Below are 19,376 nucleotides of genomic sequence, written 5' to 3'. Positions count from 1 at the left end.
CATTGCCTGAGCAGCTGGTCCCTGACAATCAGGAAAATTCCAATAACAATCCCTTAGGCCTCTTCCAGTAGAGTCACAGGTAAGAGCCAGACAGAAGCACCAAACTCTGTGCCCGAGACATTTTGAAGACTTAAATAACTGCACATTCCCTGCCCTCCTCTCTGCCTCTGCCCCCAGTCATAATTCACCTACCTTGGGAAATCTGCAAAATTTCACCTGTGACAGCTCTGCTGACAAACAGGGCAGATCAGAGCTTTCATCTGGGTGATGAACTGCCAGGCTGTCAGAACAGCAGAGTATCTGTGCCGTGGTGAGACAGGTCAGGGCTGCCGCAGGGGCTCTGCATCCTGACCTTGGGAAGGCTCAGGGAGGACTGGGTTGTACCTGCTCCTGCCTCTCAGGGTCTGCAGGACAGTCGTGGCATGTGTTCCCTCATAAGGACACAGAGACAAACCAGAGACATCCCTGAGCACACACATGGCTCAGGGAATTGTCCAGGATCACAGTCCATTCCTCAGATGACGGCCTCCCCCACTGGGGAATTAATTGGCAGGTAGGTTCTAGAAACTGATAGTGAGCTAATTTCATGTAAAATTAGGTCTTTTCATTTGAATACCTGACTGTGAAGCCATAGGATTATACTTCCCCAGCTGTTATGCAGCACAATTTGATCCGCATGGATTTTGGTGCATTTTAAAAAGCACCAAGAGTAGCAACTTGTTTTTCTGCATGACACCACATACAGAAGAGGACTTCTATGAGTATTTAAGGAATTTCTCCATATGTCCTCTTCCAGCTCCACTGAATCTGGTCTTTGAAAAGAGAAGGATCTTATCTGGACATTTTGCTGTCTAGTCACATACATGTGATCTGGGTTGGGAAAACCCTGCATGCTTGTGACTTCCTGAATCAGCCCAGAAAACCGGAACAGAGAAAGAATTTAGAAACCCCAGTTTCATGCCCCCTTTCTGTTTGAAGTAAGCTGAACCCACATCTAATTCACTGAGTGGCCTGAACAGTGTGATTATGTCTTTCTTGTGCCTGGGCAAAATACTTTATTTTAAAAAATGGAATAGAACTAAACCTGAGCATCAGGAATTTCTGTCGGTCCTCTAATATCCAGCAGCCTTGTGTCAGTGCTTTAAGGAAGATGCAAGATCCAGGGTTCAGTCAAGAAGCAAATGAGGGCATTTAAGCCAGGGTATTAGTTCCAAGGATGAAGTCTTTGTCAAGCTCTCAGCTTTGTTTTACCCCTCCCTACCGCTGAAGTCTTCTGTCATCTCAACATTAATTTCTGTCAACATGCGGGAAAATTTGCTAAGAATTTTTCCTATCTTAACACATTATGGATGCATTTTTTCGCAAACATCTTGATTGCAGGGTGGCAGTTTATAAGAAGAAACAAGGAGGTAGGAAAGGGGGGTCTCACTGCAGTGAGAGCCTGTTATGAGAACATTAGTCACCTAATCCCTAATTCCTGGGGGGACTGGGTTGGTACAAGATCACTTTATACTTGCCTTGTTTCTTACAAGCTTTCCATTTGCATTCACTAATGACCATTGTAACAGACAGGATGCTGGGATAGATTTAGCTGTGAACTAATCCAATCTGACTCCTCTTGTGTGATTTGCTAGTGGCTCCAAGACACTGTCTCTCCAGTGAGAAGATTTACAAGGTTTACCCAATTTGAGTAGTCCCCATCAGTGGAGTTAGGGAACTGCGGTGCCTCTAAGTGCTTGACAGAAGGACAGTGACTTTGTTTGTCTGAAGTGGGACTGAGAGGCCTCTCGAGGCAAGTGCCTCAGTGAAGAGCAAGTGCTATCATCGTTCCCTTCTTGCTCCCTAAATTTAAGACACTGAACTGTTAAGATCAGTTGCCTGAGGTTAGAATGTTTCTCGGTGCTATAACAGGATTCTCTTCTCCTGGGGAAAGTACCGTGTCAGACTAGTTAGTACCTCCTTGCTGCTGGCAATTTATTTCTAATGGCAGGAGTTGGAATTCCCCTTTTTCCACAGGAGACAAGGAGGACAGGAGGCTCTGGCTGTTTGCTGGGTTTTCTTGCCTTTTTAAAATACTTTACTATTTTTAGTTTAGCACTTTATAGATGTAGTTTTGTTCATTCATAGCACAGCATAGTGCTTCTACACCTATGTATGTTTTCTCCCCTCACATTCCTTCAACTGTACCAAGAAAGTTCGTAAGTGAATTGCAGCTTAGAGTGTGAATGCCAGGTTAGCTGGACCAGCCGTAAAATTAAAAAAAAAAACCCAAAAAACCACAGGATGCAGCATGGTGTTGACTGCAGAGACAATCTATGACCAGTAGAAGGTAAATAGAGAGGGGAAGAAACCTCAGCATTGCTGATTTGTGCCTTTAGATATCACAGAATAGCCTCAATCAACTCATAACTGCTTAAAATTTTACAAATAGACTCTTCGATGTGTTTTGAGCCTCTCTGCTGCTCTGTTGGCACATAATACCCTTGCAGTACTGGCAGTAAGGGCTCAGGGGCAGATTACAGCATGGAGGGCTCTCTCTCATCACCCAGTCTTGTATTGAGATTGAAACTTAAGAGCAATGGTAATACTAGAGGAACACTAGAAAATAGGAGTAATTTGAGTGTTTGGATGGTTCTGCACTAATGCTGTGGAGCAGTCCCTGTAAAGATGTTATAGTTAAAATGAAATAATGTGCAGGTCAGTGTCAAGGGCATAGTGTAATTTTCTGTATCTGTCCTTGCATTGGCAAAGGAACAAGGAAATCTGCTGAACATTAATTAAACCTTTTTTATTTTTTACATTTTCTTTTCCAGTCACCTCTTCAATTTAGATCTTTCAGGTTGCAGATATGTCCCAGAAATTCTGCAGAATACTGAAATATCATACAGTGTTTGAGGAATCAAGAGGAAAGAGCTTAAACTCTTCAATTATCTGCTTTTCCTTTAATCTCCCTCCTTCTTGCCAATGCAAATTACACAATATTAAACTCCCTGTGGCTGTGGGGACAAAACTAAGTGAACAAGGGGAAGAGTAAGAAGGGAAAAGGAAGGGAAAGAATGTGATATTCACACACTACAAAGTAAACAGGTCCAAAAACATTTTTAAATTTTACAGGAAATGTACAACACGCCGGGTCACCCATCCCCTGCCACCTGCCTGCCTAGAGCATGAAGGGGAATCTCTGGGCACACTCAATTTTATTTTGGGTTGTGTCACTAGACCCAGGAACTGATGGAAAGAGGATATAAGTCGAAAAACCTTAATCTTAAGACAGCCCTCTTTATTCCCAGCTAAAAGCATCAGAGAGGGGCTTTCCTCTCCTCTCAGTTGAAAGAGCATTTCACCCTCCTGTTCAGAACTGCCTGCCTGTACCTGCTCCTCCTGCCTCTGCTGGTCTGCTGTGTGTGTTTGGAATGAAAGATTTTCCCTGCAAGCCCTAAACCTCTTCCCTGGCCTGTCAGGCTGTTATCAGCACAGGTTCCTCAGTGGGCCACAGTGATTTACTGTCCAAATAGTGCTGTTCTTTGTCATAGATTGTGATCGAAAAGCCTTACTTTGCAGCTAATAAGAAACTCTTCCCTTTCCCTCATGTTTTTTTACCTGTCTTCAAATATTGTTTTACGAGCCCATTGCTTGCTATCTGCCTGACACAGAAGCTGTGCCTCGGGGCATCATTTTCTCACCTCTGAGCCAGAGGGTTGTTGCTTTGATGCTGGGCTTGAAGAGCTTGAGCTTGGAACAGCTCCACGAAGGGTATCTACCCTGTCTCCCCAGGGCAATCTGCTCAGGTGAGGAAAGTTGCCCTCATGGTTCACACTGGTATTCTGGGCATTGCTGATTTGTTTTTCCATAATACAAAAGGGAAAACGTTTTATAAAGGGAGAGGGCTTGACACTTATCAGATGTTTGAAAATGGCAACATGAACAGGAATTGGAAAATGCCTGTTATTCACTGCATGTTTCTAAGGTTAAACTTCAAATGATTGGGCACGTTGTTCTTAAGAGGTCAAAGTAGCAATCAGGGAAGGGGATTCTAGGCTGCAGTACACTTCCAAAAAAGATAGCAAAAAACTATCACTAGTCCACAACTTCAGCTGCTACTTGTCAAGTTTCTTCCTAAATAAGAAAGGTGATGTTTTCTTGTTGATATCAAGCAAACCAGACATTCTACTGCTTTGTTTTCATTAGACGCTTCCTGTTAATTGTGCTATTTTCCAGAAAGATCCTATTTCTATTTCTGCCAAGAAACTCACATACTGAAACTATGGCCATAACCTTTAAACAAAGTCCTGTCCTGAGATGCCTTCAGCCATGTGGGAAGATTTGATAGCATGGCCACTGCAAATGCTTTTTAATTCAAGCACAAATAGAGCACGACACATTCCGTTGAGATGATATTTCAAGCACAAGGCAATAGAGATGTCCAGACTACTCACAATTCCACTCTAAATTGATTTTTTTTTCTCCTTACTTTACATAGAGGCATGCAAGTATGTATTTCACTATTTATCTTCATACTGTAGAAATGTGTATTTTACCTTATCATTTTTCTCAAATGCATGTTATTATCTCAGTGTACACCTGAATGATGACTTGACAGCCTATCATTTTCACATGTTAGAACACATTTTAGACTGTCTATCAAAGGAGCCTGTTCTTAGCACCAGCTCTGTCACCCTTCAGCAGGGCTGCTTATTAATCATCATTCACATAAAAAGCTGTTTCCTTTGACTGTGCAACAAACATGAGAAAAAGAAAAGGGCAGAAAGGTAACGATGCATAGATTCTTTGAGATTTAGTGAAGTGCAGTTGAAGCTTGAGTGCCACCTCAAGATATTATCTTGTCAGATTCCATACATTTTAAAAAGAATTGCATAGCAATAAACGATAAGAGCTCCCAAGTCAATGCAGCACTGCAGGTAGTGACGTGAGCAGCAGGGTTTCTAAACATCCTGCAGCATTATTTGCAAGTACAGAGGGGCTAAACCTGACATCCCCTCCAAATTCCAGCTGTAATTATTTTCTCTCCATTAATGTCTCATTGCATTTTCCATGGAGACATCATTCCTTGCTTTGTCCTCAGTTCATGGGTAACATTCCTCCATCACATTAAACTGCTGCCAGTTTCTGTCCTGAAGGGGGCTGCAATTCAGTGGAGGATTAATGCTACTCCTTGTTTGACCCAAAACAAGCTTGGGTCCTTGCTGAAGCAGAAACCTGCTCCAACTATTCTATTGGATTTCTTGGCTCTTGAAAGAAAAAGCAAGTGTGGACTTCACACCTGGCTCCGAGTGTGCTGATACAGAAAGTCAAGGGTAGATGTGTATCCTGTTTGCTCTTTAACCAGAGGCCTAGATGCTTCCTATGGTCCAAAATGGGCAAATTACTGATACAGTGTTAAGCTTAACAAAACAGATCAGATTAATACCTCACCATTCATTTTCTTCTTCAAAAGGGTACTAAAACATTATCTAGTGCAAGAAGAGCTCCTTCTTACACTCTTCATGTAGCTTCTAAGTTGAATTAAGAGCTTTTGGTGATGGTGGAGTTTTGTTCCTTCAAGTCGTATTTGAGTTTGATTTGGGTATACCAAGCATTTGTGCTATTTGCCTGGAAGTGCTCAGCATCAGTGATATTGGTTGAGAGATAGTTCTGTTTTCATGGCTCTCAGAGGTGGCGTTTCTCACCTTTTGCTGAATCTGAGCAGCACTTGAGAACCAAGACTTTAATTAACGATGGCATCTCGGGCAGCTGCTGGTGACTGCCCTCTTAGAGCAGAGTGCATCACTGTCACACTGACAGCACAGTGGGCAGGGGAAGAGAAAATGAGAAGACCTATGTGCACAGAGTTGGAAACCTATCTTCTTCTTGATTGTGTTTTAGCAGTTAGAACTGAACTGTTTAGGAGTGCTTGATTTTTTTTTTAGGTTCTTAATTGTTGAACCAGCAGTTCAGCATTTCAGTCTCCTCTGCAGTTTTCACGTTGCTCGTGTCAGAAGGGATGTCTCTCTTCAGCCAAGTGCCCACTGGCACAGGCACTGAGAGTGTCCAAAATGCCAGCTGCAATTAAGCATTTCTGTTGTGAAGCCCCCAGTTTGTGCATGGTGAGAACAACTGAGCATGAACTGGAGCCTACCAACCTCAGCAGCAAGAAACCAAATATCCTCCCTCAGGTACTCACAAGCACACAATACAGAGGCTCACATGTAGATAAGCAATATATGACTGTTCTGTGCATCCACCCACAACGTACAGAGAGCAGACGTAGCACTAACCTCAGTGCTGGCCTTAGATTTCTCCTTAAACCAATAGTCTACTGTGTGACTGCTTACTTGGTGGCCTTGCTCTCTCTCTTACCAGTCATATTCAAAATCAGGGACAGAATTTTTGTTGTTGTTGTTTTAAATCCCCCTGTTAGAACAAGAAGAACAAGTACAGTCAAGAAAACTGTGCATTTTTATCACAGAATCTTTTGCTGATGCCACAGAGCTGAAACAGCTTTTACTTTTGTCCGTAACTATGTACACAGACAATATGTGATGGTGTATTCAGCACCAGGCTTGGCCTATAAATCTGAGCTGAGGGAGGCTGAGGCAGCTCCCCCTCCCATTTCAGTGTGAGGTCCTGCTCATCTGCATTTAGCCCGAGTTTGCAGAGCCAGCAGTTCAAAACGCCATCATTTCACTTGCAAAGACAGCACATTTGAGCTGAGGTTTATGGAATGCAATACAGAGAAATTCTCCCTTCTCACTGGGGAGTGGCCCAAAAAGGCTCTTGCTCCAACCCTCAGGGTTTATGCAGGACTCAGAGTTATCACCTCAGGTGGCTTGACCCACCTGGTTGTGACCTCCAGCTAACACAGTCCTTCATCCTGCAGAAACAGAGGGTTTTTCTCCTTGCTACAGAGCAAACAGGTTTAGATAGTGCAGATTTGCTTCCTTCAGGGCTGAAGGAGACAGAAGGCTGGAGCAATGAAGTCCATTATATACATAATTTTGTATCTCCTTATCCTGAACTCCTAAGAAAGAGAACTAAGAGGATCACTACTGAGAAAAGCACTGTAATTGTAGCTCCTGAGCACCACATGGAGAAAATTGCCAAGGCAACCAATCATTCCATAGCAAGGGCAGAGGTAGTTGAGTTAAGATGAGGTTGTTACAAACCCCTGTTGTGTATAATCATATAGTAAGCAACATTTTTAAAAGGCTCTTGTAAAAAATAGGACAGAAGGGAAAAGAATGAGAGAAATTAATTTAGTCCTATTTTTCTGCTTGTTCACTGATTGAGGTATAAGAGCAAATTATATGTGTGTCCTGCACCTGAGGACACTGAGGGCTGGCACAGAACAGCTGCTTCTTTCAAAACAATGCAGAGTGTCTGACACATAGGGCACTGGGCTAGTTTTACCTGAAAAAATATTCTTTTGTTTCTAATGTATTTTTAAATATGAAATCTGAACAAAAGTACTCTTCTAATGAAAAACCTCTTTGTTACAAATTGCATTCTTGGGGGAGTGTTTGAAGCCAACAAGATTTCTGTGAATAGGATTTACTCCTGAAGCATGAGATTTGCAGATCAAATGTCTAAAAATTAAAAGGGTATGTCCACAGCATCCTTCCACCATCAACAAACTCCTCTGAAGCAAATTTTTCCCTGGATTCCTCCATCCCATTACTCCAAGATACTTATCTGAGCTGCTAGAAATCAGCTGTATAGCAGTACAATGATTCACATTGCTGGATCATCAGCTGAAGCAGGTAATTTTATTTTTGGTTCAAATTAACCTTTCCAAGGAGCTATATCAGTAGTTCAGCCTGTACTGCTGCCCCACAAGCAGCTAACCAGCACAACAAAGCCATGGCCAAGGCCAGGTACCCCAAGTACAAACAACTGCCAAAAAAAATCTGCCACAATACTTCAGTGAACAACACTTGTCATTTTTTCCAATTCTAGACACCGTTTTCCTCCAGTGACCTTCCACTTAAACAAAGAATAATTACTGCTTCACAAATGGCCGTTTCCATTGGGTTTGCTCCTTTTTTGTTTTGAGCCATGCTGGCTCCTGTTAAATAGCTTGCAGACCAGACTGGAAGCATTCTAGACCCACTTGTGCAGATTCCAATTTCCACAAGTAGAACTGACCCCTATTTTCTGTCGCTAGAACTGTGTCCATAATACACGTGAGCAGCAGAAGTGGGACTCACCTGGGATCGTCTTGCAGTGATGTTCTTGTTGCGTAGCTCAGCAGTAGCGATATAGCAGGAAACAAACCAAAACCATGGCCTACAAAACAAAAAACCCATTATCTGTCTTTATTTGCATGACCTGAAACTAGACAACTACAATTAGCACATTCTGAAAAACTGAGCAAAAAACCTTGTGGAAGAACAAATGCCAGCTGGAAAGCTGAAGCATCACAGTAGCCTGTGCTGTCGTGTGAAATTTCACATGTAATGAAGATGACACTGATCTTTGCTTTATTGACAGTTAGCAGGAGTGGTTTGTATTCAGACAGGTATCTAGTGGGAGACTAACTACAGAGCTCTCCTACAGTGTGGTCTGATTTAGTGATGTTACAGCTAAAACCAAATAACACTTGCCCAGACCTTCCTTTTACTAAAATTAAACTCCAGCTCATTCCTTAACAAGTTTGAATTCTATGTTTGCCCTTCGGTACCCTTCTAATGAAAACTGACATTCAAGGAACAGAAAAAAAATTCTTTAGTTAGCAGAGGGCCCTCAAAGAAAGTGTTTTCTCCATACACATGAGGTGAGCAGAGAGATGAATGGCGCACTTCTGTAATATTCTGAATCTATGGAAGGATGTTAGCTTGTCCTGCCATTCAAGATCCACTTCAATGCTGATGTTTTAAGCCCCACCCTTTAAAGGGTCCTCAAAGTAATCTGCATATCTTTTCATTGACAGAATCAGCTCTTTCACAACCTTCATTTTAGTAGAAAAAATTAGTCCCAATTTCAGTGTTTCACTCTTGCTTTTAAAAAACCTTTCCTGTTTTTTACATTGCCTTCAGCCTGCAATACCACATCTTTCCATAAAGAATTTAGGTGTGGGGTTTGTTTGGTTTGCTGAGGAAGGATGCTTTTATGTCAAGGCAGACAACTGCAGTTGAGGGTATTTAGGTTGTGCCCACAGGGCTTCTCACAGAGTGAGCATTGTGTATAGCAAGTTATTACTTGACTTCTGTGGCCTTGCTAAAAAAGATAGGGATAATACTTCACTATTTCAAGGTGATACAAAACTAGGGTAGTGCTTGAAATCATGCTGAAACAGCCTCTTTTCCCTCAAATAGAAGGTGTAACGGAGGCAGTGGTTTGTTATTATTATGTATTTACCCAATCTCATCTAGATTTTACATGTTTTTGCCCTGTGGTTATGTCAAATAGGGAAGAATACGGGAAATATGATTATATGCTGTGAAGTAAATTGCTCTTATTTGCTGTTCTGTCCATAAAAGCTTTCTGGGGGAGCTAGGAGCTCAAAGGTAATTTTAGCTATGTCAGAGAGGGGTTTATGCACCAATGAAAGCATTATCCTCTTCCCTGTCCTCCTTGCCACCTCAAAGTGATTTGGGTTACCCCTCTCCTTCTCCACCAGGTTAGGAAGGAGCCAGCCTGGGGTGGCAGGGCTAACTGAGCTACTCAGAGCTAATTTGTTTCTGAGCTGCACTTGAAAATTCATCTGTGCAGGCACAAGCTCAGAGCTTGGCATGACCCGTTTTTGAGACACAATGGCACCCCCTTCACTCGAAGCTGACACAGCCAAGTTCCCTTCTGGTATCACTTTGGATTACTGTGTTTGACAGAAATAATATAAACGGTATTTGTACAAATCAGCCCTGTGCCCACCTTCTCTTTTCTGCAGCCTTAGGAAAAGAATTGGACAGCACTACAGTCGTCCAGCTGGTGCTGCTTGGGCTCTTCTGGAACTGAGCCGTGGATCAGTGGGCTCCTTTCTGGCAGTCTTTTCCCACCCCTGCTTTAGTTACTGTGCTTTGCTTTACTCTAATTTCCACAAAAATTGTGCCTAAGTGTGCAGGAAAAGTCTTGAACAAAGCTCGAGAAGTCTCGCCTGGTTCTCTGGCTTTAAAATCCCAGTCCTACACGTGTGCTCCTGGAAGCCTGATGTGCATCCCAGCGGCTTGGACTGAGAGAGCTAGACTCTCCTGAAGGCCTAGTGTTACAACTTGGGCTCGGCTCAGAGAAGTCAGGAGCTTGTCAGTGCTCCTCTTGAGGCTGAAAACAGCACTCTCAATCCAGGGAGCAAAGAGTGAGAGAAAAACCAAAGTGTTCTACACATCAGCACAAGGCACTTTATCCAGATTATTCCAGACAAAGGGCCTTATGTTTATGCCAGTGAAGTTTCACCATGAAATGAGAACCTCTTTCCCTTCCCTTAGATTTGAAACAACGCAGGTGCAGCTCCAGGTTATCAGGCCTGAGATGTGCAAACCTGTCTTTTTTCTCACTTCAAAGCTGTAAACTGTGATGCCTCTCAAGTCAAACTTTATCTCCCCAAATATATTGTAGGAGCAAAAAAAGTTATTAAACTCTGGGGAGAAACAGTTCCTTTCCTGTGAGACTTTGTTCACTCTCCCATTCCCTGTGAATGTCATTGTATCTGCTGTTTGCTGAGCAGGAAATGCATTATTAAAGCAGTTTCTCCTCCATAAACTGCTTTGCATCTGACTGTTCCATTGTAAATCCGTAGCCACAAAGTCAGGCCACCTTGGGATAACCCAACGTGAAATCTGACCTGATGAAAATGGTTCATGCCTCCCAGCCTGCATTGCAACCTGTGAGAAGGGCTTTTATTATTTATTCAAAACCTGTTTAAATCCCCCTTTTTCTGAAACAACCATTTTAAAAATATTAAAACACCACAGCTAAGCTGGGAGATTAAACAAGTTTAAACCTTATCATCGCAGGTGGGATATTAGTCCAATAAAATGAGGAGGGATGGCAGGCTGCATGGTAACTGGAGCCCCTTCTACTCAGTAACTAATCAAAGAGAAAGCATTTGGGGAAGGAGGGGGAGAGGGGATGAGGGACTGACACAAACAATGCATCCCTGCTCCTGGCAACCCTCTCTGTTTACCATGGTGATGCACAAAAGCAAGAATGCCACACAGAGTAGCAGACCTGGATCTGTCCCCATAACACTTGCCCTAGATTCAAGTGCTCTGGGAGGCTGAAAATGTGACCTTCAGATATTTTTTCTGATGGGTGATGCTGCAGCTGGACAACACTGTTCCAAAGCTGTCAAAAGGCTGCAGAGTATTTGCCTACATTTTTTCCGTGACACATTTTTCTTTTACATCTTTAGTTATCAATGCCTCTCTTCCACATTTCCACTCTTGTACTGATGCTTTTTAAAGAGAGCCACAGTTTTTCTGTGGGCCTTATTCTCCCAGAAGTGTAATTTCATTAAAAGTATTTGAATTAAGACCTATCAAACTCCAGAGTTTTCAGGTGAGGGATGATTATTTAAAACAGTATTCTCCTCTCTTGAGAGTAGTATTTTCTAATAGGCCATTCATGTTCTAAGGTACCTGAACTTCTGTTTTCTAGTCAGGAGCAGCTTGTGGGAACAACTTCAGTGTCCTACAGCTGGATCAGCCCTTCCCTTCTTTCCCCAGACTTCAGTCCCATGATGCAGGAGGACTACAAGTGGAGGTACAGCCTGGGGAGCCTCAACAAGAGATTGGGCACTTCTAACCCTGAGACACAGATGTGCCAAACAGGAGAATCCTGCACTGCCCAACAGCATGGTAAGAAAGGGGTTTATCAGTGCAGGTACTTGACCATCTGAATGGTGAGAATCATTTAATGCTAAGAGAAATTACATTGGTTGCTTACAAGTTTAACCTCTTTTTGTCACCAGCATTGAGACCTACAAAGTTTGTCCCTTTCCAGGGCATCTTTACACAGACACAACACAGACTTACAGTGGAGAGGATGCAGTGTTTAAAAAAAACAAAAAAAAAAAAAAAAACAAAAAAAAAAAAAAAAAAAAAACAAAAACAACCAAACAAAAAAAAAAAAACCAACAACAACAACAAAAAAAAAAAAACACCAAAACAAGCAAAACAAGCAGTGCAAGCAAGTTTTTAAGGGCTACATAATTGTCCTGAGTGAGGGGCAGTAATCACTCTGTGATATTTCAATAATTTAAGTTTTCCAGCTTTGAGAAGTTTTAGGAGGAAAATTCTAACTGGTAAAAAAAAAAAATCCACCATGATCTTAAGTAGATAAAGACAAAAGGGCTAAAAACCACACTACTACACCTGTCCCTCATTGTTGATTCTGGTAAAAGGTTTAATCAGAAAATAACACTCCACTCTCTAGAAAGGAGAAGGAAAGTTTTGAGAGCTGGAATCTGGCTTATTTGAACTGGACAGCTTTCATATGGCTATCATTGAGGAAAACTTTGAGTGTACATTTGTTTATTTTAAACCCAAACCTGCTTCTAACAGAAGAATTTGCGTTTTTACCATGTATCACAGGTACTTACGCAGGCAGTGTGTGCTGTATAAACCCAAATCATTAAACAGCCCTTGGCCACTGCTTAAAGTGAGACAAGTATCTGCCTGAGCTATGTACTTAAATGCTTAAGAGAGGAAAAAAAAGGGGGGTAAAGTTAATAGAAATAGAGCACTAATAATGCAAGTGTAACTCCTAGGAGAACTACTGAATGGTGCATCCAGAAAGACTTAGGAAAATCTGAAAATAGTAAACAACGTGCTTTGGAAGGGTCACCAGTGGGTGTGAAGGACAAACACAGTGTTAGAGACTGATGAGGAAAACCTTCTAACCTTGCTGGGTTGCCTAAGACCAGAGCCAGGGGGAGAATAGATCCAGAGCAGGTGTGGGATGGCCCAGCTCGCAGGTGTTTTTGAACACACCTGCCTGAAAGCCTGCTGCCCATGTACCCAGCCCTCGATGATTGCATCTACCTCTCCTTGTTGTTAACACACTTTTTTTTGGTGGGAATTGTAAGGGAACATTTAATTGTGACCAAAGGAACACTCCACTGGGGAAAGGGAGAAGGCTGATTTCATTGAATTAAAGATTTCCATGAGACTCTAAGGAGTAGCACAGAAGTGAATACACAGGCAGGATCCTATGTGGGCCACAGAGCATCTGATCCTTTTTGTAGGATGGACTTTCTACTAATGATGTAGTTCAGGTATGTTTCCAGCTCTCAGATCCCAAGGATTAGAGTGACTGCCCAGCAGTTTGGGGTTATGTTAGCATTCTTGGATCCCTTGGGGTTTAACCTCCCTCTCACTAAGTATGGCCTCTGCAGTCCGAGATGTTTCCTTTTTCTGAGAGTGGCACAGGCAGTACATCCCCATTCAATACTCCTAAAAACAGTTAAAATTTATGTGAGGGATAATCATCATTTTCTATCTCAGCTACATTAGTCTCTTCCTGTATACCAACTTATAATCCATATAAGTTTGAGATATAATACAAGTTTAAAGCTCGCTGCCAAAATATTCCTGCATCAGAGGCGTACAGAAAATGTCTCGGGCTGATGTGTGTGGCTACACATCCCCACACTACCTTGTCCAGTGGTGCCCAGTTTGTACTTTGCAAACACCACCAGATCACCCAGTGCTGAGCCTCTGTTGCACTGGCTGCTGCACTTTCAAGTACAAAAAGGGGCACCTTTGATGACCGCAAACACAAGTGCTGCATAGATGTGTCATTCAAGCCTAACGGTACTCAAGATGCCCAAAAATCAAGTTAATTACATGGTGCACAAGATGCCCAATACTACTCTCAGGACACAGCCCCAGTATTCTACACCAACCAAGTTCTCAGTGAAAAGCTCTTTACATTTATCTTCCTTAATACAAGTAAAGGCAGCACTTTATCAGATCTCTCCGTATACTTTTTTTTTTCCCCCCCTTTCTTTTTTTTGTCAGACCAAATCCAAAATCCCTGTGGTTTTGAACATTTACAAGGCTTTAGCACAAAGGTCACCCACGGAGGATAACCCAGCCGGCAGCAGGTTCAGTAGCCAGCAGGGAGAGCCCCTCTCCTCAGCCCCGCTGCAGGTGAACCCCCCGGTGCTCAGCGGGGGACGCGGGAAGGAGATGGGCACGGGGAGCCTCAGCCTGCTGCTGCCAGAGCATGCACAGGAGGTGTCACTGCAGCCTGGTGCTGCCACCCGAGGCTGAGGTGTCCTCTCAGCCGATGTCCCGGCGCAATGGGGACACCGCGTGTGAGGACACAGCCTGCGTGTCCCGGCGCCTCGAGCCTTGGGCTGCGGCGACACCTCCCGGGAGCTGGCGGCACAGGGGCGGCACCCGCTCCTCTCCTCCGCTGCCCCGGCTCTTGTCCGAGCCACCATTTAGAAACCGCCTTTCGATTTTTAACACGGGGTCCAGAAACTTTCCCAATTTGACGTTTGTTGTGTTCATTCCTCAGAGAAACAGCCCTTTGTTTTACTACCAGGAAAACTTCTGATCTTGAGCACACCAGTATTAAGCTTGTAGGAGACAAGGTTCTAGCTCTTTTCTATAGAAAGTACCTGGAATTTAACTGATAAGTGGGTGAAAATGCTTGAATAGTGGAAAGAGACCTTTTTGCTTCTTAACCCAGCCAAAAACACAGAACACTGCCTGTGTGGGCAAGCACTGGCAGTTCCTGGGGTTGGATCATAGGGATCAGTAAGTACCCAAATGCGCTAGGAAAGTTGTTAAACCCCAGTTCAGCTCAGACCCCCAAATTATACAAAGCTTTTGTTCTGGTTATGACCTTTGAAAGGTGATGTGTGAGAATGGAGGACGTTCTTTGATAAGTCAGTAGTGGTATGACTGGGTAAGTCATTCCCACATCAGTCCCTGTGCAGGTTCCTGTCAGTGGTGTCTGTCACACTCCAGAGGGTACTGAGAATTTAAAACTTCTGACAAGGTCAGAAGCTTCCAAAATCTGAGCAGCAAAGAAGAACACAAAATGTCCTTATCTTCCTGCTGGTGACTTGGGCTCACTTGGTAAAACCAAATGCTCTCCACAGTTCCTCACACCTCAATGGGATGCCAGTCCTTTACCCTTTACCAGGGGAATAGCCTGCTCACTCCGAGACAGAAGCCTCACAGTCCTAGCTGTCTCTGAGGGAATTCCAGTGCTTGGACACTAACGTAGACCTAAGGAGGCACAAATACCCTGCTAAGGTCCCTTCGTAAGCAAAACCTGGGATTTCACACAGGCTCAAGTTGTGGGGAAACTGGCTGCTGAGAGCAAGAACAGAGCTGACTCCATATCACTGCAGACTCCTCCTGTCAGCTCAGTCACATCCTGTCTCCTGAGCATGTTTCATTCAGAAAAAAAAAAAATGCTTCTTGCTACTCTTCAGAAACAAATATGTAGCAGTATCATTACATTCAGACGTAGAAAAGCAGACTAAGGCATCTGAGTTCAAGCTGTAAGTGGGAGTTTAAAGTGTTCTGCCAATTTGGACCTTTGCTGTCAGTTGCTGTGCAGTGGGCAGTGGGACAGGACACTATCTAACCACTCTCACTACCTTTTCCTGGGAAATGAGTGCTGGAGTTGTAAAAGCAAGAGTGTTCCTAGATGCTTGTTTTTCAGTCTCAGCTCTTGTCCATAAGGGTTTTTTTTCCCCTCCTTAACAGAAAGGCACAGTCTTCAGCCTCCTCCCCTGGTTCCCATCTTCTTTGGAAAATAAACAGCTCTGATTGTTGTGCACTTGAGATTATGAAAACATCAAGTCCATTAGTATTTGGCAAAGTGCTCTCTCATTTCCTTCTGATGTAATAATTGAGAGAGAGGGAGCGGAGACGGCAAAGATAGCACAAGGCACGAGTTAATGACCTTCTCGCATGTATGTGTGGGCTCTTTGAGAGGGAGCCTTTTCCAAGCCCCATCTCGCCTCCACTCATACAGTGTTTCAGCTGAAACACTGCTTCAATGTGGCTTTTATTATTTGATCTGATGTCCTTTGGCCAGCCTTCAGAGGCAGCTAAATGGCAGGCAGGTGTGGGGGGCTAAGAGACAAAAAGCAAATGGATCTAGTGCTTCAGCAGGCCTGCTGCACACAGGCCCTCGGCTCCAGCCCCGCAGGCAAATGCCACTGGTGCCCAGTTCCTCTTGCCTGCTTTGGTTTCACTTACACGTTTAAGTCTAGGGGAAGAATGCATCCTGCTTTGCTCTCTCAGGGAGATTCTTTGGAAGACTGAAGGCCTGATAAAAATCAGGACGTGGGTGGAATAGGTTGAGTGTAGAAAGAAAATTAACTGAGGTCAGTGGTCGCTACTCTGTAAGTGTTGGACTGGCCACCCACTTACTTGATTGCCAAATTTGTGGCTTTACTTTGGGTGCCTAGAGCCAAATTAAAGTGGGATAAATTCCACAGAAGGGTATAGTGTTCCCTGCTGGCTTTCTCGAGACTTTACTTCAGTCTTTTGAAGTGCTTCTAGAAGCCTCCAGAGATGTGTAGCTTTCCACATTAGCTTAACTGGAACCTAAGCCAAAAATCTCATCTCATTTTGAAAAATAATCTGAATTTGACAGCTGAAGTTTTGGGAAAATAAAGATTACTCTTTGCCAAGTGGTCCCCTTTGAGGGCCTCACCTTGAAGTGACAAGTTTCTGGGCTACCTGAGCCAAAAGGTGATCATATGGTTACTGCTCTTCCTCCATGACATTGAAGCCCAGTCTTTCCCTGTGCCAGGTGTCCCTGCTCCCACTGGATTCACATAGTCAGCACCCCAGAAAGAGGAAGCATGTGAAGGTTCACAAGTGGATTTCAGTGGGGTATTCCCTCCTGTAGCCAAGGGCTTCTGTCAAGGAATGGTTGGAGCTCTGAACAACCTGGGCTAGCGGAAGGTTCCCTGCCCATGGTGGGGGGATGGAACTGGAGGATCTTTAAGGTCCCTTCCAACCCAGGCCATTCTGTGATAAAGGATTACTGATTTCTATGAAGAATTGACAGCAGTGCCAGAAGCCAATTCCACACTTCTTGGTGCCTAGAGAAGGAGTCCTTCCTTTTTCCCCCCAAGTAAGGGTATCCACCTCTTCCCTGTGTACCTGAAAGCATTGCTGTGAGAGAGTTAAGCAAGTTGGTTTGAGGTATTCCAAATCTCAGCAGGTTTGAGCTGCCCCTGTTTTGCCACAACAGCACCCTGGACTTATATTTTCCAAGGAAAGCCACGTGTTCTTCGTGCAGCAGCATTGCAAGACTGGTGGGGGGATCAGTTTTACCCTCTTTTCACCTCCCATTCCAAAGGGAACTAACAAATGGATTATAGGATTGATCTGTACCACATTATTTTTGAAAGGACCTTTAGAAGGGCTCCCAGCTGGTTTCAGGGCTGTGTAACAGTCCTTCCCTGCCAATCTAATATCCCTTTATATTTGATCACGAAAAATTTCATATCGGAAAAATGTTTTTTTCCAGACCTAGCTGCAAGGATAGCTATTTCCTTCCTCCCTGTACATTTCCTCCCCTCATATTTTATACATGCAAAGGCATATACATTCTTACTCCTTTCTGCCATCCCTACATGGCTGCAGTTTTGATTTCATTGATTGCACACACCAGTGTCTGCAGAGCTGCCTTAAGTAAGTCGAAGCCGTTGGGAATTCAAGGTGAATACATTTTTCTCCTTCAGATACGTTGTTTTAGTTAAAAGCCACTCCGGCTGCTCCATAACAAAACCAGACACAGTGGGCCCCATTGTCCGGCTCTTGGCCAAGGTAGCATGTATGGATTAAGTGATGAATTGCAAAAAGGGCCTAAAAGCCAAGCTGTAACTTCACAAAAAGGCCATTAAAGGTGAGCGCTGTCAGTAAAGTGCCCATTCAGAAGGGCTTTTATGACCCTCGGTGTTCCAGAGACACTCATGAGCTACAAATGGTTCGGGCTCCCAGACTCACTGCCCAAGTGACACATCCTCAGCTGAACCTGGCTGGGAGAGCTGCTCCTTGCAGGGATCTGGGTGGGATAGGGGCACTATCTACACCCAGCAGGTGAGGAAAAGCAGCACCTTGGCACTGCTCAGGCATGAGATGTTATGAGTTTAACTTCAAGGTGAAAAAATTGGGGACAAAAAAAAAAAAAAAAAAAAAAAGAACAGAAAATGAAAGCACACAATTTTCAAGCTATTTTTACCTCCTAAACTTCACCCTCATCAGTTCTGCACAAAATAATAATTTTGTCTCTTTTTATACATTCCTTCATATGGTTTTCAGTGCACCTATGAAGCATCATAATTTCAATTTTTGACACTTTTTTAAAGCATGTCTTAAAATTTTGTACAAAGTGGAGGGATCTACATAGCTTAGATGACAGAAAACGGCTTACCTTTGGACTGTGATGAGCACATCCTTCAGTGGCATAAGCTGCTAGAGGTAAATTGTGCCTGAGTTCCCTTACACTCCATCTTAGTCTCTAAAAGATGAAGGAGAACGAACTAAACCTGAGCCTGATTGTTTCTATCAAGCTTTAAAAACACAGTTCATAGAGCAGCGGATTCATTACAAATATTTTGATTGTTCCCTGAAAGAAAAACATGCAACTTTCTTCTTCATAGAGGAACTGAAAGGAGTGGTTTGTTGACTTCTTTGTGGTGCTTTGAAATTTGTGATTCAGTGCACTTGTGAAACGTTGGTGATGGTGGTTTGAAATAATTGCAACTCAAAGCAAGTAAATCTACCCAGGCTGGAGCACTGGCTACCTCTTACAGCTGAAGTGAGCAGTCATTTCTCACCTGGAAGCCACAGCTGAGAGGTGTTTTGGGGCAACCGTAGTTTAGCTTGAACTATATTCAGCTCTTGGCTGAATTTAGTGATCCAGACAAGACGTGTTGAGGGCATTTCTTTCTCCACAGCAGCAGCTGCTTTTCTAGCACTGCTTTTCTGAGATCCGAGCTGGTTTTGCTGAGATTCCCTCACTTGGACTTGCGCTGGCCCTTAAACCCCAAGTTCCTGCTTTGGTCCTGTTGTAATGTTGAGCTGAGATAGCCCTCTCTCTCTTTCTTTGGCTGAGAAGAGCTGAGGCTGGAAGCAGCTGGGTGAACTTTTACCAATTTGGTTGCAGTTACTTGCTGTGGTGTTGCTGCTCCTCCATCAGCAGCTCCCTCCCCAGCACCCAGCTGGCCACGGGCTCTGCTCAGCCCTGAGGAAACAGCTCCCCTGGCAGCGTGCCTGTGTTTGGGGCTTCACTCTGACATGTCATAGCCTCACACGTTGCTGGGGAGGTGTTGGAAAGGCACCGCAGCCTCTCTCTGAGCGGTGCTCTTTAAACTTTCTACTGATTAGGGGCCTTTTAGCACTCAGCTGGCTTTTCCTAATGGATTTTGCCTTTTCATTGAGACTATTTTTTTTTTG

General features: G+C 43.6%; 1 long non-coding RNA gene across 1 annotated transcript; it reads right to left on the bottom strand.

Moving 5' to 3' along the window:
• Positions 1-2,951: 2,951 nt before the first annotated feature.
• On the bottom strand, positions 2,952-18,471 carry LOC120760574 (uncharacterized). Its single transcript, XR_005703404.2, has 3 exons — positions 18,352-18,471; positions 8,205-8,283; positions 2,952-6,411 (listed from the first exon to the last, which is right to left on the bottom strand). It is a non-coding gene; the product is annotated as an uncharacterized LOC120760574 (long non-coding RNA).
• Positions 18,472-19,376: the final 905 nt, after the last annotated feature.

Source organism: Hirundo rustica, chromosome 17, assembly GCF_015227805.2.
Source record: "Hirundo rustica isolate bHirRus1 chromosome 17, bHirRus1.pri.v3, whole genome shotgun sequence".
NCBI classification, from domain to species: domain Eukaryota; kingdom Metazoa; phylum Chordata; class Aves; order Passeriformes; family Hirundinidae; genus Hirundo; species Hirundo rustica.
The sequence above is the reverse complement of the archived record's forward strand: the minus strand, read 5'-3'. Positions and strand labels throughout refer to the sequence as shown.